A 26,322-nucleotide genomic window follows, 5' to 3' on the forward strand; every position below is an offset into this window, starting at 1 on the left:
AGGTACAGTGTATGTTTGATAGGCCACAAACCGGCTGTTTTAGTTAGCATAAAATTCAAGTTAAATTACATATAAGCCAGGATGACTTTCCCCATACCTCAATATGTGAACATTTCTTCCATTAGTATCTAGTTTTTAAAAAAACAAAAGAAGGATCACAGTTTAATTTCACGTCCTCTTGTTCAAAGGAAATCAGTAATAGGATAGCCCAAGATGCCAGAAGAGAAAACTGCACGTTCTAGAAGCACATACAACCCATCCGAGTCTGGAGATGGAATAATGAGGTTTTGTCCTTCAACGGTAATGTTCGTTAGGTCCACCTACTGACATGAAAGTACGAAACAGCATTAAAATGATATTAGAAGCAGAGCATCAAACAACGAAGTTTTATTTTTAAAAAGGCTACTGCCAGTAATTTTTCTCAAATTGCAAGCAAATATACCAAATAAACTTTACTTAAGGACATTCACAAATTATTAGGAAATGAATCAACACAAAAAATACCCAAGTCATACTATAAAAGGATTATTTATCTTCCCCTTCTAGAAAATTTTTGTAGAATGGGGATGAAGCTTGTGCAAAAATAGATTTTTAGAGTAGCAAGATATATAATAGCAAAACACTGGAAATACAAACACCTGAGATTTAAGGAATGTTGATAAAGTAAAACATTAGGCAGGCATTTAAAATGTGAGTAAAAACCTGGTGTTTGTCTCATATTTTTAAAAAGCCAAATGCAAAATATATATACAGTATGACCTCAGCTATATTCATATACATAATATATAAAAAGTGTGTAAGTCAATTTACCAATATCCTTAGCAGTGTGTGGATCTAAGTTATTTATTTATTACTTTATTACTTATCTGAGTATGGGTTAGTTATTTTTATTCCTTTATACTTTTCTGAATTTCTAGATTTTCTATAATGAGTATATAGTCTTATGATCTATAAAACAAAATAGAGAAAAAAAATGAGAGGACTAGCTATTCATAGAAACTGAGCCCAATTTGGAAACTGTAAATACATAAAGTAACACAACAAAAAAGAAAGTGATATAGCAAAATTTTAACAGCAGTTATATCTAGGCAATGAGAGAATGGCTGTTTTCTTCTTTATACTTTAAGATATCTACCAAAATGTGTTTCATGAGCATATATTATGTTAGAATATTAAATATTTTGGGGGACTCCCCTGGTGGTCCAGTGGTTAAGACTCCATGCTTCCACTGTAGGGGGCACGGGTTCAATCCCTGGTTGGGGAACTAAGATCCTGCAGGCTGCGTGGCATGGCCAAAAAAAACAAACAAGAAAAAAGAACATTAAATATTTTTTAAGCTGGTAAGAATAATTCCATCATGTTAGGTATAATTTTAAACTAATGGGCAAATCCTGGCACAAATACTTCCTGAGTGTGTCTGATACTGCTAGTTGCCTACCTAATATACAAGTTCTTCTCCCTTACCAACACTGATTGTGTTGTAAATGACAATGTTCTATTCTGAAAGAAAAAAAAAAGATATCTCAACAGCCCCCGCTTTCAGCTAGGGGTGACCTGTGACATGGTCCTGGCCAATGAGATGTAAGTGGAATCACTGGATGGAGAGGCAGAGAAAGGCCTTTCATATTTATGTCTATCTCCTTCCCTTTTCTTTGTACTTAAAATGAGAATGTACTGGCTGAAGTTCCAGCAGCCTTATTGTGAACATGAAGATGAGAACCACAGCTTAAGGGTGAGGAAACAAAAATCTAAAAAAGAGCCTGAGTTCCTGGTGATATCTCAGAGCAGCCATATCAGTCTTCTTGACTGCCTACCTCCAGACTTCCCATAACATCAGAGAAAATAAACCTCTATCTCATCATTTAGGTTTTCTGCTACATTCAGCCAAATTCAATCCCTAACTGCTACCTACAATAGGTGTGACTTTGGAAGTATTATTTAGCCTTTTGTGCTACATTGAATAATTGGCCCTAATTCTTCACTCCTCCTTGCACGCACACCCTTGTTATGGACTTATGTGGAGTATCCTTCCTTGCCCTTTGAGTTTAGCTATATGACTTGCTTTGGCCAATGGGATGTATGGAAGTGACAGTGTATCAAGTTCAGAGTCAAGGCCTTAAGAGACCCCACATTTCTCCTTTCCCTCTTGAGCTTGTGTCACTGTCATGAGAAGAACATACCCTGGCTAGCTCTTGGGTCCCAGGAGAAGAATGAGAGACATATGGAGCAGAATTGCCTGAACCAGTCTTTCAATGAGATGCAGAGCTGTCCAGATGGGCCCAACCTAGATCAGCCCAACTCCAGCCAACCTACAGATGTGTGAGAACAAATAAGCATTGTTTTAAACCACTGAGTTTTGGGGTAGCTTATTATACAATATTACTGTGATAATAGTTCATCTATAAACCTCTCAATGGTCCAAATTTCTCATTTATGAAACAAAGATAATAATAGCATCTACCTCATAGATTTGTTAGAATAAAATGAGGGAATCCTTATGAAGCACTTAGCATAGTGTCTGGCATAGCTTAAGGGATCAATACATTTTAGATATGATTATTACCTTTAACACTATTGTTGACAAAATCAATATGAAAATGTATTTCACACTCCCATGACTTATTGGACTTCCAGTCTTTGTAGAACAAGTTTTTTCTAGTTTTAACATGGCAGCAATTTAAAAAGAAACATGGAGGAACTAGAGAGCCTCCAAAAAATGATAAGAATCTTGTCAGAAAGAAATGGAAGGAGTTGGATATATTTACCTTAAGAAAAACATGGCCTGAGAACTAGTCTCAGTTTTGTTAGAAGAGAAAGAGGACTTTATGTTGTTTCAGAACAGCAGAGTACAAATCTACAGACAGTAGTGGATCTAACTTAACATAAAACAAACAGAGTTGACCAGTTGTGATGGAAGTCATAGGAGAGAAAGTGAGCTCCATTTTACTGAATGCTTTTAACTCAAAGATAATTAGGATTATCTTCACGAAATGGCATAGACTTAATTCCTATGATTAAGTGACTTTAAGATGTCAGGGATCAGGGACTATCACACTTTTAAACAGGGGAATATATATGTGAGTGTGTGTGTGTGTGTGTGTATTTCCCTAAAGTCTTAAGAGCAAATGAGTTGAGCATTTTACCATGTTTACTAATTTCTGTTGAATGGTGGACGGTGTAAATGTTATCCTTGTTGACTGCCTGAATTTTGTTGTCTCCCTTCAAGGAGTGTTGAGCTTTGGGTTTTTTTAGGCAGCTAAGTTATTTCTGGATCATTTTGATTCCTTTGAAAACTGTGTTTCAGCTGTACTAGGAAGAGACTAGAGTAGCCTTCACTCCAGGGGCAATTTTGCCCCACTACTAAGTAATGACTGCTCAGAGGTTTTCACTGAGGACTTCCCATTCTGACTAGTCAGAGCTCAAATGTCTGCCCATCCTCTGTGATTTCTGGGAATCATTTAGCTTGCAACTCCCTGGTTATTCTTTGATGGGCTGTGTGGATTTTCAGTCGATGTATGCACAGCCAAACATTTAGCAGACTCAGATTTATGGAGCTGTGCTTTTTTTTTTTTTAAAAAAAAAAAAAAAAAAAAAAAAAAACTCTGCCCTTCAAATTCAGCTCCCTCAGCCTCTGGGAATGCTGGTCTCTGTCTCCTCAACTCAGCTAATCTCTAGTCTCTGTTTGGGTTTATTTTCCAAGTATTCTGGAAATTGCCTCCACAAAGAAAGTTAGGGAGGCATTCAACCTCATATGCTCCCTTTTTCTCAGGCATCAATCATAGTCCTGTGCTGTCTGTCTTCCAATGTCTGAAAACAGTTGCTTTATATATTTTGTCCAGTTTTCTGGTTGTTTGTGGCAGGAAGTTCAGTTCAGTCCTTGTTATTCCATCATGGTCAGAAGTGGAACTGTGGATAATCTTGGAGAGATGATAATAGGAAACAGTCACCTAGGGGAGTAGAAAATTATGCTTAATAGAAATTTTCAGTTCATTGCTGAGAAGAATGGATATTCATCTGAAGGTTACGATCATGAATATAAAGTGAAAGCAATCTGCCAAGTTGAGTGACTTTCTTCAGACATTGCTGAGTAGCTCGGGGGCCGCCTGGGAAAAATAGATAGTTTTCCTAGTCCAGAATTGGAGTGTTGCCAGAATAGCTGTTACAATGATAGATCAGGACTTTTAAACCAGCCTCGATCAACAAAAGCAATTTAGCAGTTCTTTAGATATTGCAAAGACCTTACTAAGAAAGTTTCCATTTACTAAAAGAGATATATAATGAACATTTGCAAGAGTTTACCAAGTTATTTCACAGATAATAACAAATGAGTGGTTCCTTACAACAGCATCACAAGAGCGTGAACTATCGTTCATTGCATTCTACAAATTCAAGATTCAGAGAGCAAAAAAGACCAGCCTAAGATTACACAGCTACTAAGTCACAGGGCCATCTTAGTTCTACTGCTCAAATCAGTATTTCAAATTTGAAGGGAACTCTTTTAAGATTCTAAGAAAAGTTCTAGACTCCTTCCCCCAGAAAAATGCATCAGGCCCCTAATTTTACATGTAATTTCAGAGAATTCAGATTCTCTGAAACTCATGCAAGTGTCCGTAGATTAAGATTCTCGAATGCACCTGGACAGTGGTTATGTGGATGTTCACTTTATAATTATGTATTCAATAGTGCATATGTTATATTAACGTTTTCTGTATATGCTTTATTTCATAATAAAAAGAAAAGGCACAATAACGTAGAACTTCTCTACTTTGAGTTATGCTTTTTGGCTATAGATCATTAAAATAGAGCTGCATCCTGGTTTCCAAAAAATCCTCAAAAGTTAAAAAAAATCCAGATCTTGTGCTGTTCACTGTACCTCATTCTTCTTCTCCATTATTATCCATATGCTATGCAATGGTTGGCTACTTTAAAAAAAAAAAAACACAGCCATTGTGTTAGTCTACGTAATATATGTGGTATACCGATTTTGAAATGGAGGAAGTCATAGTCTTAGAATTAGCTGACAATTTCCTTTCCAGTTTAACTTTCCTTCTCCACAAAAATGCTTGCTAATGGAAAGGGAAGCTGAATTTTCAGGGTAATGATGAAAAAGAAACTGTGGCACAGCAAGACAATGCAAGTCGCTCCTTACTGCAGTTTCCCTTAGAAAAAGCATGAACTATTTTCAGTCTACTTCCCACATCCTTTCAGTCAAGAAGATCACAAGATCTTTTTTTTTTTTTTTTTTTTTTTTTGCGGTACGCGGGCCTCTCACTGTTGTGGCCCCTCCTCTCCCATTGCGGAGCACAGGCTCCGGAAGCGCAGGCCCAGCGACCATGGCTCACAGGCCAAGCCGCTCCGCGGCATGCAGGATCCTCCCGGACCGGGGCACAAACCCGCGTCCCCTGCATCGGCAGGCGACTCCCAACCACTGCGCCATCAGGGAAGCCCATACAAGATCATTTTTTAAAAAATATTTATTTATTTATTTGATTGCATTGGGTCTTAATTGCAGCAGGCAGCCTCCTTAGTTGCGGCAGGTGGGCTCCTTAGTTGCAGCTTGCCGGCTCCTTAGTTGCGGATCACCAGCTCCTTGGTTGTGGCATGCAAACTCTTAGTTGAGGCATGCATGTGGGCTCTAGTTACCAGACCAGGGATCGAACCCGAGCCCCCTGCATTGGGAGCGCAGAGTCTTATCCACTGCGGCGCCAGGGAAGTCCCACAAGATCATTTCTTAATCAACTTCCTTAGAGAGATTCCTCTTTAGAGGTTAGTTACATGGGCACAGATATGAAGAGGCAGAAAAAAAGCAAATTTTGAGTTTCCTGACACAAAAATAGCAAGCTTCTTAAGTTCATTAGGTTGACCCTTAAAAATCTACTTTTCTTTATGATTGTCAATTACCTTTAAAAATAAGATGAGGGCTTCCCTGGCGGCGCAGTGGTTGAGAGTCCGCCTGCTGATGCAGGGGACACGGGTTCGTGCCCCGGTCCGGGAAGATCCCACATGCCGTGGAGCGGCTGGGCCCATGAGCCATGGCCGCTAAGCCTGCGCGTCCGGAGCCTGTGCTCCGCAACGGGAGAGGCCACAACAGTGAGAGGCCCGCATACCGCAAAAAAAAAAAAAAAAAGATGAATGATGAGGAAAAGCATTAATTATTTTTGTTTCCCACCTTTTTCTCCATCACATGAATCAGCCAGTGGGCAAACAACAAACCGTAAGATCAGATTTTCACAACCCAGATGGGGGGAAACCTGAAACACTTACTGCAGATCCCCAAGCATGGGGTCCTGCTCTTTCATGTGCTACAAAAGAATTGAAATTACAAGAACACAAAACGAAAAAATTAAATGAGTGAATTCTATCATAATCAAAATCGAGCCTCTAAAAAAAAAGTGAAGGCAATAGGTTCTTTCTTAAAGGTATTTTCTCCCCAAACCAGGTAAATGTCGTATACAGAAAAAAAAAAAAATTTCGTACACATAGTCCCAATAAGGAAAGCAGGATCTAAAGCATAAACACCTTTGCATTACAGCCTCTGTGGCAGTGATTCTCAACGCCGGAGAGTGAGGGATAGCATATCAGAAATACCATGGGAGCCCCCATGGTAAACTCTGGTATCTTATCTACTTACCTACTCTGTATATGCAGATAATGTTACTAGGTAGCTTTCACCCACCGACTCCCACACCCATCTCCCCAATCCTTACATTAAGAACCAAGTCTTCATTATTGCCTCTTGAATTACTTCAATTCTCTCCATTCCCACTTCTCCTGAATTTATTAAAGCAACTACTTTTTGTGGGGTCTGGGCCTGCATTACTACAGCAGCCAACTAAATGAGCTCCCTGCCTCCAGTCTCGTCTCCCTCCGAATCCTTGCCTACACTAAAATGGTACTTCAAAAATGAAAATCTGATTAAGTCATTCCCCTGCCTAAAACCTTATGAAGGCTTCTCAGTGGCCTTGGGGTAAAGTCCAAACTCCTTGGCATGGCATACAAGGTGATCATGATCTGATCTCAGCTCAGCCATCCAACCTCAGCTCTCACAACTACCTCCACTCCCCCAAGACCACACTCTTTCTACTCTCTGGCCGTGTTGCATTACTTGCTGGCCTCCAGATCTTTGCACAGAGGTTACTTCCTCTATCTGAATGTCCTTTTTCCCTCTTCACCTGGTAAATTCCTCCATGTTTTCAGAAGCCATGTCTCCTATGAAACTTTCTCTGACCTGTTAATATTGGGTTTAGAGTCCTAAACCTTCACCTCCATCTGATTCCAAAACATTTCCACCATCCCAAGAGGAATGTCCATAGCCCATCCCCCCAGTACATACACCTGACAGAGCTCTCAGTACTCTTGGGGAATCTATTTTCTTGTCTGTCTCCCCGACTAGACAACAAGCTCCTTGAAGGCAGGGAACATATTTTGTGGAATCCCCAGCATCCCTAAGAACAGAGCCTGGGATGTAATAGTCACACCAGACGATCTGGGTTAGGGAGGTGAGTTTAGGAGTGCGCGAGTGAAAAAAAGAGAAATTTTAGATGGCTTTAATGTCTTTATTGAAAAGTTAGCGTGATTTTGGAAGGAATTACAATTTTGGAAGGAAAAGAGGAGGCATTTAAATGAGAGGTCTTCAGATCTTCCTCTGACATAACTTTTGATTCTTATGCTTTAGGATGTCTTACCTACCTCCAAGTACCCCTTTAAACATCCCTAGGAAGAGAGGATGCTTAGTCTTCTCTCCTTCCATCCATGCCTCAAACTAGAGTCGGCAGTTTCCAATGGTGCCTGGGCGTCAGAAGGTGGGCGCTGACTGAGTAACAGATCCCTAGACTTACAGGAAGAGCAGGTGTTGGAGGTGGGCATGAGGCCTGGGGATTGGACTCCAGACTGAATTTCATCTTTGTGCTTCGTCTCCCTCTGAAGGGCACTATAGCATGGCTCCCAAGGACAAACTTTAATTTGGTACAGTCTAAACCCTTATTAAAGAAATAATATTTTCAGGCTCACAGACATAGAAAACAAACTTATGGTTACCAAAGAGGAAAGGGGGGGAGGGATAAATAAGGAGTTTGGGATTAGCAGATACACACTACTATATATAAAACAGATAAACAATAAAGACCTACTGTACAGCACAGGGAACTATATTCAATATCTTGTAATAACCTATAATGGAAAAGAATCTGAAAAAGAATATATATACATCTGATTCACTTTGCTGTACACCTGAAACTAACACGAGATTGTAAATCAACTATACTACAATTTTTAAAAAAGAAATAATTCTATTTTCTCAATTATCAAGGAACTCACCTTGCTCCGTAGTCCATAAGTCCTCATTTTTTTGAGGAGGAATTTTTTGGACCCTCTTCCAGCTTTGCTGAAATTGTAAAAGAGCTGCATTCCACTTTTAGCAGCTATTTTCTTGTGGTTAGATAATGGCCCCAAATTCCATCAGATTATTTTAAGACAGTTGTCCCTCCAATGGGGAGGGCTGGACTGCCAATCCCTCCTGGCACACTGCAAGTATATTCCGTAACATCTTACAGAAAAACCCGAACAAACTTTTTGGCCAACCCAATAGAGAGCTAGTAATAGGTCACCTGAATTTCTCACCTGCACTCCAAGCTCATTATCTCTAACACTAATCTTCTCTCCAAGCCCATCCCACTCTTGGCATTCTTTGTTGGGATGAGTTGTCACCAATTTAATAACAGGCCCAATGATTAAAGCAGCCCGGAACCTGCTTCAGGTAATCTTCCTTCTCTCCCTCCGTCACCCTTCACACGCAGTCTTGTCACTAGGCCAGCCCCTTCGAACTTCTTAGCCTGTCTGATGTCCATTCCCTTCCCTAATTACTTCCCTAGTTACTGTGTTTGGAGGTCTCTTAAACGTTTCATCTGCTTCTAGTCTGCCCCCCTCCCAAATGCAAGGCTGATCAAGTAATTCCCTATGTACGGCTCTTTGAAGATTTCCCACTACCTAGAAGAGAAAATTCAGTCCCCCTAGAATGGGACGTAAGTTCCTCCTTGATCTGGCCTCATCTCTAGACCTGCACTGTCCAATATGGTAGCCACCAACCACATGCATCTGTTTAAATTTAATGTAGTTAAAAATTACATGAAATTTAAAATTTAATTCTTCAGTTGCGCTAGCAACATGTGGTTAGTGGCTACCATATTTGACAGTGAAGATATAGAACTGTTCCATCATTGCAGGAAGTTCTATTGGGCACTCATGCCTGCTGTACCTCAACTCGAACTTCCAAATGACTCTCACCCTTGAGCATTCTGTGCTTTGGCTAAAGCAACTTCCTTTAATTAGAATACTTGCCCTACCCAACTGTGACTTTCAAGACACAGTTCAAATGTCACCCTATTCAGTGAAGTCATTCCTAACCAAATCTCCCACCTACACATGGTTGGTCACTTCCCTCTTTGGGCCTCCACTGCATTTTATGCAGACCTCTACTCCTTGCCACTTATTGGTGCTCATGTCTGTTTCCCATGACTACAGTGTGAGCTTGCGGGGTGAGGCAAGGGCCTACCAATCTTATTCATCTTTGTGTTCCAGGCTCCTAGACCAATGCCTGACATATAATACACACTCAGTAACAATTATTGTGAATGAATACATATTACAAATAAATATTCTTAAGGTCAAGAGTCTATCAGTCTTCATAAACAGCTAACACTCCATTTAAATCCTTCACTGACAGGTAAAAACCTTGAAGAAGAAATGTATTGTCATTCAGGTCATCAAAATACATTAAAAGGATATCCCCTCCTAAATCACAGTCTCATGCTAGAGCTGCATTCCATTTAAAATTAAGCCATGAGCAGTATGACAGTATGACAGTAACTGAAGTGGTTTGACAGGTGCACCAAGATGAGCCCGACTGCACAAGGAAGCAACTCTGACTTCAACAATTATTAGATACACACCCACAATACTAAAAGCATGAAAATTTGGCTGGCATTTAAATATTTATTAAGTGCCTAGTATAAAAATAGTTTATCGGGACACAAAAAAACACAACCCAACAGAAAAATGGGCAGAAGACCTAAAGAGACATTTCTCCAAAGAAGACATATAGATGGCCATTAGGCACATGAAAAGATGCTCAGCGTCGCTGATTATTAGAGAAATGCAAATCAAAAATACAATGAAGGGACTTCCCTGGTGGTGCAGTGGTTAAGAATCTGCCTGCCAATGCAGGGGACACGGGTTCAAGCCCTGGTCCGGGAAGATCCCACATGCCGCGGAGCAACTAAGCCCACGTGCCACAACTACTGAGCCTGTGCTCTAGAGCCTGCAAGCCACAACTACTGAGCCCGTGTGCCACAACTACTGAGGCCCGTGTGCCTAGAGCCCGTGCTCCACAACAAGAGAAGCTACCGCAATGAGAAAGCCACACAACACAATGAAGAGTAGGCTCCGCTTGCCGCAACTAGAGAAAGCCCACACGCAGCAATGAAGACCCAATGCAGCCAAAAATAAATAAATAAATAAATAAATTTATATTAAAAAAAAGAAGTCTATGAATAACAAATGCTGGAGAGGGTGTGGAGAAAAGGGAAACCTCCTACACTGTTGGTGGGAATGTAAATTGGTACAGCCACTATGCAGAACAGTATGGAAGCTCCTCAAAAAACTAAAAATAGAATTGCCATATGATCCAGCAATCCCACTCCTGGGCATATATTCAGACAAAACTATAATTCGAAAAGAACCCATGTTCATAGCAGCACTATTTACAATAGCCAAGAAATGGAAACAATCTAAATGTCTACTGACAGATAAATGGATAAAGAAGATGTGGTATACACACACACACACACACACACACAGACACACACACACACACACACACATATATACACACACACAATGGAATATTACTCAGCCGTAAAAAAGAATGAAATAATGCCATTTGCAGTAACATGGATGGACCTAGAGATTATCATACTAAGCGAAGTATGAAAAAGACAAATACCATATAATATCTCCTATATGTGGAATCTAAAATATGACACAAATGAACATATCTACAAAACAGAAACAGACTCACAGACATAGGAAACAGACTTGTGGTTGCCAAGTAGGGTAGGGAAGGAGTGGGAGTTTGGGATTAGTAGATGCAAACTATTATATACAGGATGGATAAACAACAAGGTCCTACTGTATAACACAGGGAACTATATTCAATATCCTGTGATAAACCATAATGGAAAAGAATATGAAAAAGAATATATATATGTATAACCAAATCACTTCACTGTACAGCAGAAATTAACACAACATTGTAAATCAACTATACTTCAATAAAATTATTTTTAAAAATAGTTTATTGGGACACTTCCCATTATAAAAGTAACATTATCTTTATGGAAATCTGGGGGGGATAAAACTCCATCACCTATAGTTTCATTAACAAAGACTGACATTGTTAACATATTTGTGTAATTATTTATTCTGTATTTACCCACGTATGTATGTTTTACATTCTTATCATACCTTATATTATTCTTTTTTTTAAACATCTTTATTGGAGTATGATTGCTTTAAAATTAGTGTTAGTTTCTGCTGTATAACAAAGTGAATCAGCTGTACATATACATATATCCCCTTATCTCCTCCCTCTTATGTCTCCCTCTCTCCCTCCCTAACCCACCCCTCTAGGTGGTCACAAAGCACTGAGTTGATCTCCCTGTGCTATGCGGCTGCTTCCCACTAGCTATCTATTTTACATTTGGTAGTGTATATATGCCCATGCCACCCTCTCACTTCGTCCCAGCTTACTCTTCCCCCTCCCCGTGTCCTCACGTCCATTCTCTATGTCTGCGTCTTTATTCTTGTCCTGCCCCTAGGTTCTTCAGAACCATTTTTAAAATCAAATCTTCTTAAATAAATGGGCCAATGTTTAGGTTGTCTATTCTATTCCATTGGTCTATTGGGTGATCCCTAAACCAATACCACACTGTTTTAATTGAAATATTTGTATGATAAGGCTATGCGTCTGATAGGCATCATCCCCCTGCCTGATTCTTCCTCAGGAGTATCTTAGGTTATATAATCAGTTAATGATAGCCCCTGTTTATTGGCCCCTATGTGTTTTACTTCTTCACAATATGCTTGGACTATTAGCTCAAAGCCTGCCAGTGCCAAACTCAAATTCTTACACATCCAACTGCATTAAATAGAGCCCAAACAAGCATATTTTTTAGCCATTTAGAGCCTGCCTGCCTCTCACAAAACTGCAACTAATATCTCCTGGCCATAGATAAGACAAACATTGTAGCTGTAAAAGACCCCAAACCATTGCTGCCTGTCTTAGCTCAGGCAGCTATAACAAAATACAGGCTGGGTGGCTTAAACAAAAGGCGTTTATTTCTCATATTTCTAGAGGCTGAGAAGTCCAAGATCAAGGTGCCAGCCTGGTCAGGTTCTGGCGAGAGCTCTCTTTCTGGTTTGCAGACATTCCTGGTGTCCACATATCGAGGGTGGAGAGGCAGCAAGCCCTTTGATGTCTCTTCTTATAAGGGCACTAATGCCATCATAGGAGCTCCACCCTCATGACCTTATCTGAACCTAATAACCTCCCAAGGGCTCCGCTTCCCAGTACTAGCATATTAGGTGTTAGGGCTTCAACATAAGAATTTGTGGAGGACAAAACATTCAGTCCATAACACTGCCCTTTAGAACTCTCTGATCAGAGACGTCTCTCATTGCTGAAGGACATCATCTAGATCTGTAAGTCCCTCTCCGATTCCCTCGGCCCATGACCTCCTTTGCCCTTATCCTCCTTCTATTCTTGAACTTTGCTCTTCCTTATGAATTTTAGGATCATCTTTTCATGTCCCAGAAAAAACTTATTGGGATAGTTATTGGAATTGTTTTGAATCTATAGATCTATTTGGGCAGCATGTTTAAATCTTTTTATCCTTTAAATTTTCTATTACTGAACATAAAATGTCTCATACATTTTGGCCTTAACTCTCTTTCAGTAAAGTTTTAAGTTTTTATTCATAGAAGACTTGAACATCTTTTGTTATATTCTGATTGTTTGTGGCCAGTTATGTAAAATTACATTGGTTTTTGTGCGTTGATTTTTGCTAAACTCTCTTATTAATTCTACTAATAATTTATTTGTGGATTCTCGGCTTTTCTAAGTATGCAATGATATCATATGCCAAGAATGACTGTTTTATTTCTTCCTTTCTTATACATTTACTTATTTTTTTAAAATTTACTTTTTTTATTTTTGGCTGCGTTGGGTCTTCGTTGCTGTGCGCGGGCTTTCTCTAGTTGTGATGAGCAGGGGCTACTTTTCCTTGCGGTGCATGGGCTTCTCATTTCAGGTCTTCTTTTGTTGTGGAGCATGGTCTCTAGGCACGTGGGCTCAGTAGCTGTGGCTCACGGGCTCCAGAGTGCAGGCTCAGTAGTTGTGGCGCACAGGCTTAGTTGTTCCGCAGCACGTGGGATCTTCCCAGACCAGGGCTCGAACCCACATCCCCCTGCATTGGCAGGCTGATTCTTAACCACTGTGCCACCAGGGATGCCCCCTACATTTACTTATGTTTTAATTAATAGACTTTATTTAGAGCAGTTTTAGGTTGATAGCAAAATTGAAAGGAAGATACACAGATTTCCCAATTAGACTTTCTTTTTTAGAGAGGCATTAGGTTTACAGAAAAATGGAGCAGAAAGTTTAGAGAGTTCTCATACACCCCTCACTCCAACCCCCAGCTTCCCCTACGTGTTGCATTAGTGTGGTGTATTTGTTACAACAGATGAGCCCATACTGATACAATATTATTAACTAAAGTCCATGTTTGCATTAGGGTTCACTGTGTTGTGTATTCTACAGCTTTTGACAAATGGATAATAACATGTATCCACCATTACACTATCACGCAGAATAGTTTCACCGCCCTAAACCTCCCATGTACTCCACCTACTATGCCTCCCTCTCCCCTCCTCCAGCTCCTTCCTCTTATTCCCTCCCCCGGCCCCTGACAACCATTGATCTTTTTTTTCTGTCTCTCTAGGTTTACCTTTTCCAGAGTGTCATATAGTTGGAATCATATAGCATGTAGGCTTTTCTGACTGGCTTCTTTCACTTAACGATATGCATATAAGTTTCCTCCATCTCTTTTCCTGGCTTGATAGCTTGATTTCTTTTTAGCATTGAATAATGATGAAAGAAATGTTCACATATTGAGGTACAGGGAAAGTCATCCTGCCTTATACATAATTTAACTTGAATTTTATGCTAACGAAAACAGCCTGTTTGAGGCCTATCAAACAGACATTGTACATCTGCTTTAAAGAAAAGGGCACCTTGACTTGAAGTAAAGAATGTCCCTGTTAAAAATAAAGTTAAATGTCTCCCTTCCTTGGATGCCAATGATGGTACTCCTTTGATGATAAGACTTCTTTCCCAGGTGCCAAGGCCATACTGACTAGTTGTGTACATGCTGATCTGTTTTGCTGAAAACTTGAAGGAATCCATCTCTGACTTGTTTGATGTTCTTTATTCTGACAAGATATAAAACTATGGTGAAAACCATGCTTCTCCAGAGCAGTTCCTCAGGGATATCTGAGAGGCTGTCTTCCGGGCTATAGTCCTCAAATAAAACTCTTTTCTATTCCTATTACAGATTGTTTATTGATTATTTCCATGAACAACAATAATATTCCATTATCTGGATGTATCACAGTTTGCTTACCCATTCATCCATTGGAGGACATCTCGTTTGCTTCTGAGTTTTTGCAATTATGCATAAACCTGCTATAAACATTTGTGTGCAGATTTTGTGTAGATAAAAGTTTTCAACTCTTGCCCTTTTCTCTTTGAAACGAACTTCACAGTGATAATTTTGGACAGGAGGACCGAGGAGCACTGCACAGTACTGGAACCAGAGGTGGCATGGCGACAAGTTCTTCAGGGGCATCCTCCTTCCCCAACAAATACATCTAAGTAGAAAGAGCAGCGAGCTATGCGAATGCAGCTTCTAGAGAAGTCCTCAGCTCCTTCCAGTATGTTGCTGCTCCCGCCAGTCCGATATAGAACTTTCTGGGTACGGCCAGTGTAATAAGTCAGATAGTCCATAGGGTGTGCTGGGAAGGGAGAGTTAAGACTGGTGTACAACAGAGAAAGACAAATATCATATGACATCACTTATGTGTGGAATCTAAAAAAATGATACAAATGAACTTATTTACAAAACAGAAATAGACCCACAGACATAGAAAACAAACTTATGGTTACCAAAGGGGAAGGGAGGGAGGGACAAATTAGGAGTTTGGGATTAGCAGATACACACTACTATATATAAAATAGGTTAAACAACAAGGACCTACTGTAGAGCACAGGGAACTACTCTCAGTATCTTGTAATAACCTATAATGGAAAAGAATCTGAAAAAGAACTGAATCACTTTGCTGTACACTTGAAATTAACACAACATTGTAAATTAACTATACTTCAATAAAAAAAAACTTTTTTAAACACTAAAAAAATAAAAAAGACTGGTCTACAGAGGCAAAAGTGGAATTGACAGACTAAGTAACCTCTCTGGTTTCCTCATTTTAGAAAACCGTAAGAGGAGGTGTATGAACGAGAGGAGCCTTAAGTAAACCCTCAGCCCTGAATTCTGTTATTTTAAATCTACAGTGGCCTAGATTTGCTCCATCTGTGGACTTTCTCCAGCAGCACCCTGGAATAGAAAACTGTAGCAAAGCTCAAGCCGAGGTGGAGAAATGATAGGGGACGGTGTGTTGAGCTGACCAGGGTATAACTGAACTTATACCTGTGGGTGTCAGGAGGCCAACTTGGCAGAAAGACTGTTACTTCTGATATCGAGTGAGAGGAAACTGAGGTCTGTGGAGCCGAAATATCAAGAAGTGATGGGGGAGGGGAGGGATAAATTGGGAGATTGGGACTGACATATACACACTACTTTATATAAAATAGGTAACTAACAAGGACCTACTGTATAGCACAAGGAACTCTACTCAATACTGGGTAATGACCTATAGGGGAAAAGAATCTAAAAAAGAGTGGATATGTGTATATGTATAACTGACTCAGTCTGCTGTACAGCAGAAACGAACACAACATTGTAAATCAACTATACTCCAATAAAAATTAATTTTAAAAAAAAAGTGATGAAAGGTGAGTGGTGGGTCATCGGTGCTGTTACAGAAATTGTAGTCTAATGTTGGAAGGGTGGGAAGTCCAAATTTGTGATGCTCCCAGCATGTGTAAGTGAGGTGCTATTAAAGTCCTTCAATGATGGAATTGAGGGAATGTATACTGCCAAGTATCTGACTTTCATTCCCAGAAAGAACAATAATCAGATTGTGATCCTCAGAGGTAAGCATAGCTCCCAAGAAGGAAGAAATTCCCTCCTGCGGCATGAATGTCATCTTTCATACAAAAATCAATGCAAAAAAATCGATGCAAAGAACTGCTTCCAAATTCAGCCTCAATGATATACAATATGTGACAACTACTCAAATGACTTAAATGATCCCTATGTAGACCACAGGGCCACTTTTCTTACCTATATGCTAGGGAGCCACCTGCTGTCAAAATAGGATCCTACGGCTACAATTTCTTCCATTTTTTTCCAACTACATAACTGCATATGCTTAGCTCCAATAATCTAGACTAAGAATTTTATAGAATTTAAGAAGCCGACATAACTTTAAGTGAGAAGTAACCCACAGTACGCTCCTTGTCTCTTTTGCAAGTCAGATATAAGCATTTATATCCATTTGTTACACATTGCAATTCTCAAAGAAGTTTCTGTTACACAGGAATTAGTGAAGCCATCTGTAATAACAAATGTCCCTGCCAATTTCCTTCTTAGTGTTTTTGGGAATACTACTCCTTCCCTGCAATTGTCTTTGCCTGTCCCAATGCTACCCAACCTGCAACCTCAGCTCAACTCTTACCTCCTCCATGAAGGTCCATGAAGCTGCGTGGACTTCTGCTCTATCCCCGAGGCACCCCTCTTCTTGGTACTTCATCACACATGCACTGCTTCATGGTGATATATACTAGGAAACTAACATTTACCATATGCCAGCACTTTGTTGCAAGCACTTTACCTTTATGAACTTATTTAGTTCTCATAGTAACCCTATCACTATCATAATCTGCATTTTGTAAAAGAGGAAACTGAGGCCTAGAGAGCTTAAAAAAAGACTTTGTCCAATATCATCAAGGTTATTAAGCAGTGAAGCCAAAATTAAACCCATGCATCTGCCTTTCCAACTTGTTTGTAAGCACCCAGAGGACAAGAACTATGTTGCAAAATTCTTTTGAGTTCTTATAGTGCTTAGCCTGGTGCTAGAATCTTAGGAGCTCATGTTTATAGTTTTACTACAGTTTACTAATCGTCCAGGAAATCAGAATACACAAGGAAGAGGATTGTTTGGTCCCATTAATCAGCCTGATATAAAACAAGTCTGGCAAGAGACTATAGTAATAATAGAGAACTTATACTGAGGCTGTACTATGAGCCTGGCACTGCGCTAAGTATTTTTATATATTAACACATTGAATCCTTTTAGTAAGTCATTTCAGAGAGGTACTATTATACATATTTTATGGGTGAGGAAACTGAAGCACAGAGAGATGAAGTAACTTACTTGAGGTCACACAGACTCCAGCCTAAGCCTAACCTATATGCTATCGTCTCACACTTACTGTAAAAGGATGTTTATCTGCAAAGGGATTTAGAAATTGTGGAGAACACACAGTGATGAAGATGGCCTTCCTTAGAGAACACGGACTCCTAATCCTGTAATCTCCCAGTAGGATTGCACAGGCCCTTGGGGATCCCTCCGGTTACTGCTGCCAGCACTGAGCTGGCCTCAGGGGGGCACTGCTCCCCTTTTAACACCTCAGCTTTTATACGCTTGCTTTTAAAACTGCGGCAATCTTGAAGCAAGGCTGGAACATTTAAACCAGAATCTACCAAAGTCCAGGGTAATAACACAAATAAAGAAATCATTAACAAGAAGTCCCATAATCTGGTTCCAAGGTGTGGCCTGCTCTCCAAGCTTTGAACAAAGTGGAGACTTGACTTTCCTTCCTGCTGTCCATCCTTGTGTCTACCACTCAAAAGCACTCAGCTGGCACCTTTCCTCTTCAAAGTCAGGCCCTTAGAGGGCTGGGTCCAGGAGGAGGTGGGACTTTCCCGTGGGGTGAGACATAATTCAGAATTCCTGTTTCCTTTATGAGGGCCTGCCTTTTCCACAGATGATGGACATTGGAGATGAAGGGGAGGTGCCTCCCCTTCAGCCACTCCTCCAGGAATGAGACCTGTTCTTAAGCCTCAGCAGACAGCATCCCAAATTGAATGTCTGTATAAGATATTTACTGATACGGTAGTAGATGGTCACACACTAACTCCTTTGGTCAGGATATCAAGAGATTAAAGGAATCCTCACACCGGGATGCCTGAGAGATTAGAGAAGCCAGCAAAATGAATGGAGTCTGGAAGGAACACAGCCGGACGAGCCAGTGTGCATGTGCAAATGCGCCCCCGAGCACGGACTAGGGGGCAGGGATGCACATTTTGTTTCCAGATACTGTAATCTGGGGTGCTAATAACCACCAGGAAGACTGCATGTGGAGACAAAACCGAGGACAGTACACTCGTGACCACTCCTGCTAATGCTGCCTCCAAACCTGCCAGGAGCCTGGCTACCTTGAGGAGAACCAGACCCATAACTGTAGATGCTCAAAAAGCTATTCGTTAATTTCACCAACTGCCTATGTAATGCTTTTATTTTTTTATTTATTTATAAATTTATTTATTTTTGGCTACACTGGATCTTCGTTGCTGTGCGCGGGCTTTCTCTAGTTGCAGTGAGCAGGGGCTACTCTTCGTTGTGGTACGCGGGCTTCTCACTGCGGTGGCTTCTCTTGTTGCGGAGCGCAAGCTCTAGGCGCAGAGGCTCAGTAGTTGTGGCTCACAGGCTCTAGGGCACAGGCTCAGTAGTTGTGGCGCACGGGCTTAGTTGCTCCGCGGCATGTGGGATCGTCCTGGACCAGGGCTCGAACCTGTGTCCCCTGCATTGGCAGGTGGATTCTTAACCACTGTACCACCAGAGAAGCCCTTATTTTTTTAAAAACCAACTATTTCTGAATCTGGCAACAATGCTTTACCTAGAAGATTTTTCTCTGGAGCTTACCTCCGGAATAAATTTGGTTATTTGCCTCTACAATCCACCCCATCTAGGTCAGAATAGATAGACAGATAGATAGATAGATAGACGTTCACCGTGGTCCAGAAATTCCTTCTACTATGGTGCACACCAGAAGTACAAGGCTCTGCAGGGTCAGTGGTTACTGACGAGAATAGATGGAATAGTTTCTTTTGCTTGAAAAGCATTTCCTTCCTGATCATGTAGAAATAATGTTATCCGTCATGTCTATTTTTTAGGTGCAACTGTTTTCTAAGAAAATCTTCTGTAGACACAGATATCTATGAGATCTTCACGTAAAGTAAAGGTCCGCAAATGACAGCTCGCAGGCCAACTCCATCCCCCTACCTGTTTATGTACTGCTTGCAAGCTAAGAAGGATTTTTATACTTTCTTAAACCGTTGAAAAAACAAAGAACAATAACATTTTGTGACGTGAAATTCAAGTGTCAGTGTCCGTAATAAAGTTTGACTGGGACACAGCCATGCTCATCCTAAGCACTGTCTAAGGCTGCTTTTGCTCCACAACAACGGAGTTGAGTAGTTGCAACAGAGATGGTAGGACCTGCAAAGCCTAAATATTTCATATTTGATCCTTAACAGAAAAAGTTTAGCAGTTCCTGACGTAGTGTAACAGGCACTCTTACTTTGATGCATAAACTACATCTTCATTCTTTTTCAGATCATCTCAGTGGCCTTATTTTACAGATGAAGAAATGAGAGGCCCAAAAAGGTTATTAACAGAATGATGCAGAGCCTGAACTAAGACATTTGGCCAGATTGTTTAAGCCCTCTAAATCTTAGTTGCATCACTTATCAAAAAACAGCATTGACCTCACACAGCGGTGGTGGAGGTAGAAGGGAATAATGCATATATGGGGTTTAGCACAGCGTCTGCCATAAGTGCTTACTAAACACTAAACAGCTATTTTTATTAGCTAATAATATCATTATTACTATTAAAACTCAGATCTTCTGATTCAGCCTAGTACCTTTTTCACTACCATAAACTATACTCCCCTCAAAAAAAAAAAAAAAGAAAAAAAGCAATAGGTTATATAATCATTGGTTTTAAAATGTTTCTGGTGTTTTATCGAGACTTGAGATAGTTTCACTCACTCCCCAGACATCTGATCCACTCATATCCTCAAGTTTCTACCAAGGTGACATCATAGCGGCCACAGATGGTCTTTGGGGAGATGAATAGCACTTACTCAGGAAGATCTACAATCATTTTACCTCTTCTGATCTGTAAAAGGAGGAGAATGCTTGTTCTATATAACTGAAAGCTCAAAGGAGATAAGAAATATGAAGGCGCTTTGAAAAGTGAAATGTCTTTGCAGTAAAATTATACATCTATGAAGTCTTCTGCAAAAGTAGACAATTCCTAAGATCATTATCCATTCATTGGCCATCAGGAGGCTTGTCATCTTGTGATCTATGACCTAAATATAATGCTTAGGTTCTCTTTATTCCTTGATTCGGAGAGCAGCAAGCAGTACCCAGCTCAGAACTTTGGAGAGGGTGTCAGTGATGGAAGAAGAGAGAAAGTGGTCAGCAGAGGGAAGTGAACAGATCAGGGATCTCCTGAAGCTTCCTGCCGTCTATGTACCTAAGCCTTACTCACCTACTCACCATGTGTCTCTCTCCTAAGGACCCTCTTTACCTCCATCATTCTGCCTTCCTTCTTCCTCATCTTTCTTTCTCCTCTTGTCTTCCCTGTTTCTTTCTTCTATCTCTTTTCCCCCACTCCATCCTGCCTCTCCTTCTTTCTCACTTTGTCTGGAGAATGTTATTTATCATTAGTTCTTATAGGATAAAACGCTTCTATTCCATGTTCTTAATGCTATATTATTCTCCCACTCATGTAAATTGTTGTTCTTATTACTTGAGAAGAAAAAATTAAATAAATAGGACTTCACTGTTTGCAAATGTGTCATTCTGTTAATCCTTGGGTCTTCTCAAAACCCCGTTAGAAAACAGTGTTCTGAGTTACAAAAGTGAAAAATGATAGCAAAAGCTTTCACTCTTTTTTTTTCTAAATAGGAAAGTGTCTCTTGACAACAAAAGAGTTTCCTGCATTGTGAACTTGGAGGATCACCTGGTTGCTTTAGCTCTTTATCTTTACTGGGGACATCTTTCTCTGATCCATTTTGAAGATGTTCATAATCATGCTATTGCCTAGCAAATAAATTCCAGTTCTCTAGCATGGCGTTCAAGAGCCTCCGTGGTTAACCCTGACCTCTCTCCAGTCTTATTTCTCACAACCCACACTTTATGGACCATATTAGATGACATTGTCCTGTCTCTGCCTTTCCTCCTAAACTTCTCTCTGTTTGGATTAGCCAGCTTCTCACCAAATCTGCCAACTGAGATTGGACTGGTCCTTCAAAGCCCAGATCAAAACTAGCCATTACATTTCTCTGAACTCCTGCACCCCTTTGTTAATGCCTCCATTGGGGTACTCCCCAGATTTGGAACTGCATTTTTCTTATCATTGTTTATGAACCCATCCTCTCCCACTACTGCCCGATATATCTCTGTAGTCCTTATGAACTTACACAACAGGTTTTCCATGAGTGCTTAATGAATGACCAAACCTATCACCTCCAGCCTAGAGTTCCTATCTAAGATCTGAAAAAATTTTGATTAAAATTTTTTTTCCTTTATATTTCCATTCCATTTAGGAGTCAAATCCTTATTTAATACCAGATTGTATCTTAGCATTTCTGACATGATGTCTGATATGCCACTGCCAGGTGCTTCTCTACCTAAAATCCTAGCTCTGGGAAAAATAAAAATATCTGCTATAGGCCCTTATTCAAGTGCCTGTAATCACAGAAGGGCTGGGCAAACATGACTGTGAATCTGAGGCTGACCTTTAGGACGGCTTTAGGCTTGGTAAAACTATTACATGACCTCAAAGCTGGCTTTACTTTTAGATTCCAGTAAGCCAGAAAACACTCTGAATTATTTATTTCTCTGTAATGGGTCTTAAAATGTGATGTTAACATCCTGGAAAAAATTACATTTGAATCTGTTTATAATTGAAAGAGAATATGATTGATCATATTTCTTGGAAGTGCCCGTCTCTACAAAGAAAGTAAGAATAGGTTATACAATCATTTATTTTTAAATGTTATCGGTGCTTTATTAAGACTCAAGACATCTGATCCACTAATGTCCTCAGGTTTCTGCGAAGGTGACATCATAATGACCACAGACGGTCCTTTGGGAGACGGATATCATTTACTCAGGAAAAAAAGGCAGTATATTTTTGGTTCAGATTTCTTAGCAACATAAGAAATTAACTTTGTTAAAATCAAAAGTCATTCTCTCAAAAATCTACTGCTTCTTTTTTCTCTTTTCAAGTTCAGCAATTTCCTTTCAAACCCAGCCTTTTTCATGTTTCCTTTTGAAGACTGTTACAACCTATCCTTATGACCTTTTATAAACAATTCTTTTTTTCTCTTACAGGCTCTTTATATTTAAATAGAAATAAATGTATATGGTGGCAGAAATACTACATTGAGTTCATAGAAAATAGGGAGCAGTGAAGCAAGGTAGGTGGTCTTGGTCCTAGGATTACGGAGGATGTGATGTGTCTGTGGTGGAGGACAAGGACATTGTCACCTTTCTTGTCTTCTCAATCACCTTCTCCCTCTGCAGAACACCTGAGTGTCCCTGACAGCTCCCCTAGTGGTACTAAGTAGGAATGCAAGCATTCTTTTTTTTTTTTTTTTTAACATCTTTATTGGGGTATAATTACTTTACAATGGTGTGTTAGTTTCTGCTTTATAACAAAGTGAATCAGTTATACATATACATATGTTCCCATATCTCTTCCCTCTTGCATCTCCCTCCCTCCCACCCTCCCTATCCCACCCCTCCAGGCTGTCACAAAGCACAGAGCCAATATCCCTGTGCCATGCGGCTGCTTCCCACTAGCTATCTACCTTACTACGTTTGTTAGTGTGTATATGTCCATGACTCTCTCTCGCCCCGTCACAGCTCACCCTTCCCCCTCCCCATAACCTCAAGTCCGTTCTCTAGGAGGTCTGCGTCTTTATTCCTGCCTTACCCCTAGGTTCTTCATGACATTTTTTTTTTCTTAAATTCCATATATATGTGTTAGCATACTGTATTTGTCTTTTTCTTTCTGACTTACTTCACTGTGTATGACAGACTCTAGGTCTATCCACCTCATTACAAATAGCTCAATTTCGTTTCTTTTTATGGCTGAGTAATATTCCATTGTATATATGTGCCACATCTTCTTTATCCATTCATCCGATGATGGGCACTTAGGTTGTTTCCATCTCCGGGCTATTGTAAATAGAGCTGCGATGAACATTTTGGTACATGACTCTTTTTGAATTTCGGTTTTCTCAGGGTATATGCCCAGTAGTGGGATTGCTGGGTCATATGGTAGTTCTATTTGTAGTTTTTTAAGGAACCTCCATACTGTTCTCCATAGTGGCTGAACCAATTCACATTCCCACCAGCAGTGCAAGAGGGTTCCCTTTTCTCCACACCCTCTCCAGCATTTATTGTTTCTAGATTTTTTGATGATGGCCATTCTGACTGGTGTGAGATGATATCATAAATCAGGGTCCTTAATGCCATCCTTTGAGATGAAATGGGGGTTAAGTAGTATTCAATAATATTCCTCAAGCTGAGTTCCTGGTCTCTCAGAAGGAATGACTCATAGGTTAAATCTTTAGAAATAGGCTTATGAGTAAAAGCTGGCTGATTTGTTATTCACTAAAAACCATGCCCAAAGTCTTCTCCTCTTCAACACCCGTACCCCTCCCTGATCCTCCTCAGTGCTTGCCCCACTCCTAGCACAAGAAAATAGCTAAATGCACATTTAAGGTTTATCATAGTCTGAGGGGCATTTTTGGTGAAAACCATATATTTGAAGTAATTTAGATACTCATCTTAGACAGTTTGCCAAAGATTTAAAACACTAAACTATTCCTCCTAGGTGCTCCATTCCGTCACTTACTGTTTTTATTAATGAAGTAGACTGAGGTTTGCAAGGCTGGGCTGGTCAGTTTCTCAGAGGCACTCTGCCTGTAATTGCTGTAGTTTTACACCAGGTAGTGGGGCCAGATACAGAACACAGGTTCCTGGGTTTCTTATTCTTAATGTAGAGATTCTGGAACCTTCTCAGTTCCTAATGAACTTAGTGTCTCAATAATTCTTCATGGCATTCCCTAGGCCAAAAGAAGTGCCTAACTATCTGGACCTAGGCTAAATCAAGTACCTAATAGGTCTAAACAACTAATAGTAGTAGTTTGTGTGGTATCTGACAAATGTCACTGTGTTTTCCTTGAAATTTAAAAATATCCTGCTTCACCCCCAGTGAGTTTGCTACGGCGCCTGGGGCAACTTGGCATACAGTTTGGGAATACAGTCTTAATGCTTTAGGGCATTTAGCAATTAACCCAATTCCAGTTCCTATATGGTTTCCTTATGAAAAATAACCAAATAAAAATTGCCACGATTTCACTTCTCTCTAGATAATAAGACAGTGACATGTATCAACATGGATAGATCTCAAAAACATTATGTTAGGTGAAAATAGGCAAGTTGCAGAATAATGTATACAAAATAGTAGTATCTATTTAAAGTTTATATGTTATTTATGAATACAAATGTGTAGTAAAATCAGGACTGGAAGGATGCACAGTCATTTAGGAGACTGGTTATTTCTAAGGAGGAAAGGGAATGGGATTGAAAGAAGAACAAAGAAGACTCAGATTTTATTTGTAATATTTTATATGTGCTATTAAATATATAAGGCAAACATGACTGTGGCGTGAATGTGGCATATAAAGCAAACTATGGATTGAATGCGCTCCCCCAAATTCACATGCTGGAATCCTAATCCACAAGGTGATGGTGTTAGGAGGTGGGGCCTTTGACAGTTAATTAGGTCAAAAGGATGGAGCCCTCATGAATAAAATTAGTGCCTTTATAACAGAGAGACATAAGAGTTTGCTTCCTCTCTCTGCTCTCTGCCATGTGAGGATACAATGAGAAGATAGCCATCTACAAGCCAGGAAGTAGGCTTTCATCAGACACCAGATCTGCTGGTACCTTGATCTTGGACTTCCCAGCCTCCAGAACTATGAGAAATAAATGTTTGTTGTTTAAGCCACCCAGACTATGAAAATTTGTTATAACACCTTGAGCTGATTAAAACAATGACCAAATGTTGATATTTGTTAATTCTGGATAGTGGACCATATAGGTGTTTCTTATATGATTCTCTGTACTTTTCTGTATCAAAACAAAACAAACCAAACACACACACAAATCAGAAAGTACTGAGCAAGAATTAAAAGAGGTAGATCAAGTATTATTTTTCTAGAAAATCTATGATCAACTCTTATCTTTAGCTATTTAATTTAGTTTTGGATCATAAAATAATTCTGAATCTTTTCTGAGGGTCAAAATAACCATGTGATACTTATTGACTCTATTGTATTAAAAAAAAAAACCCAGCAGCTGTGCTTTATAAATCAGCTGTTTGCTACTCCTAATAAGTTGTAGCTTTTGCTACTAATTAGTTCCAACAGACAGGCAGATTTCCATTCAAATTTAACACATTATTGGGTTTAAAAAGAGACCATATCTTGTTAATTTTTTTAAAATTTCAGTATCTTAGGACTTCCCTGATGGTGCAGTGGTTAAGAATACGCCTGCCAATGCAGCAGACACAGGTTTGAGCCCTGGTCTGGGAAGATCCCACATGCTGCAGAGCAACTAAGCCCGTGCGCCACAACTACTGAGCCCAAGTGCCACAACTACTGAAGCCCGAGCGCCTAGAGCCCATGCTCCGCAACAAGAGAAGCCACCACAATGAGAAGCCTGTGCACCGCAAGGAAGAGTAGCCCCTGCTAGCTGCAACTAGAGAAAGCCTGCGTGCAGCAACGAAGACCCAACACAGCCAAAAATAAATAAATAAAATTTAAAAATTTCAGTACTATATATAATAGAGGTTCAATAAATGTCTTTGGAATCAGTAAAACTAACCTATCCTTTTCTCAGCATTAAAAAAAAATTTTTTTAACAACGAGGAAAA

The 26,322-nt window shown here is 39.9% G+C and overlaps 1 protein-coding gene across 3 annotated transcripts in view; it reads right to left on the reverse strand.

Annotated features, from left to right (window-relative positions):
* CFAP206 (cilia and flagella associated protein 206) overlaps positions 1-26,322 on the reverse strand; it is a 67,457-nt gene that overhangs the window by 33,719 nt on the left and 7,416 nt on the right. Inside the window, exons 1-2 of one of the 3 annotated variants that reach the window (XM_027090978.1) lie at positions 8,317-10,044; positions 98-323 (exon numbers count right to left, since the gene is read on the reverse strand). The gene's annotated coding sequence lies outside the window, so the exon portion shown is untranslated. Of the gene's footprint in view, positions 1-97; positions 3,948-8,316; positions 10,045-26,322 lie in introns of those variants that run through there. The other 2 variants (XM_027090954.1, XM_027090949.1) reach the window with 2 other exon arrangements.

The sequence above is a fragment of the Aethalodelphis obliquidens genome, unplaced genomic scaffold (assembly GCF_003676395.1).
Source record: "Aethalodelphis obliquidens isolate GAN/ISIS:26980383/991018 unplaced genomic scaffold, ASM367639v1 scaffold3, whole genome shotgun sequence".
Taxonomy (NCBI): Eukaryota; Metazoa; Chordata; class Mammalia; order Artiodactyla; family Delphinidae; genus Aethalodelphis; species Aethalodelphis obliquidens.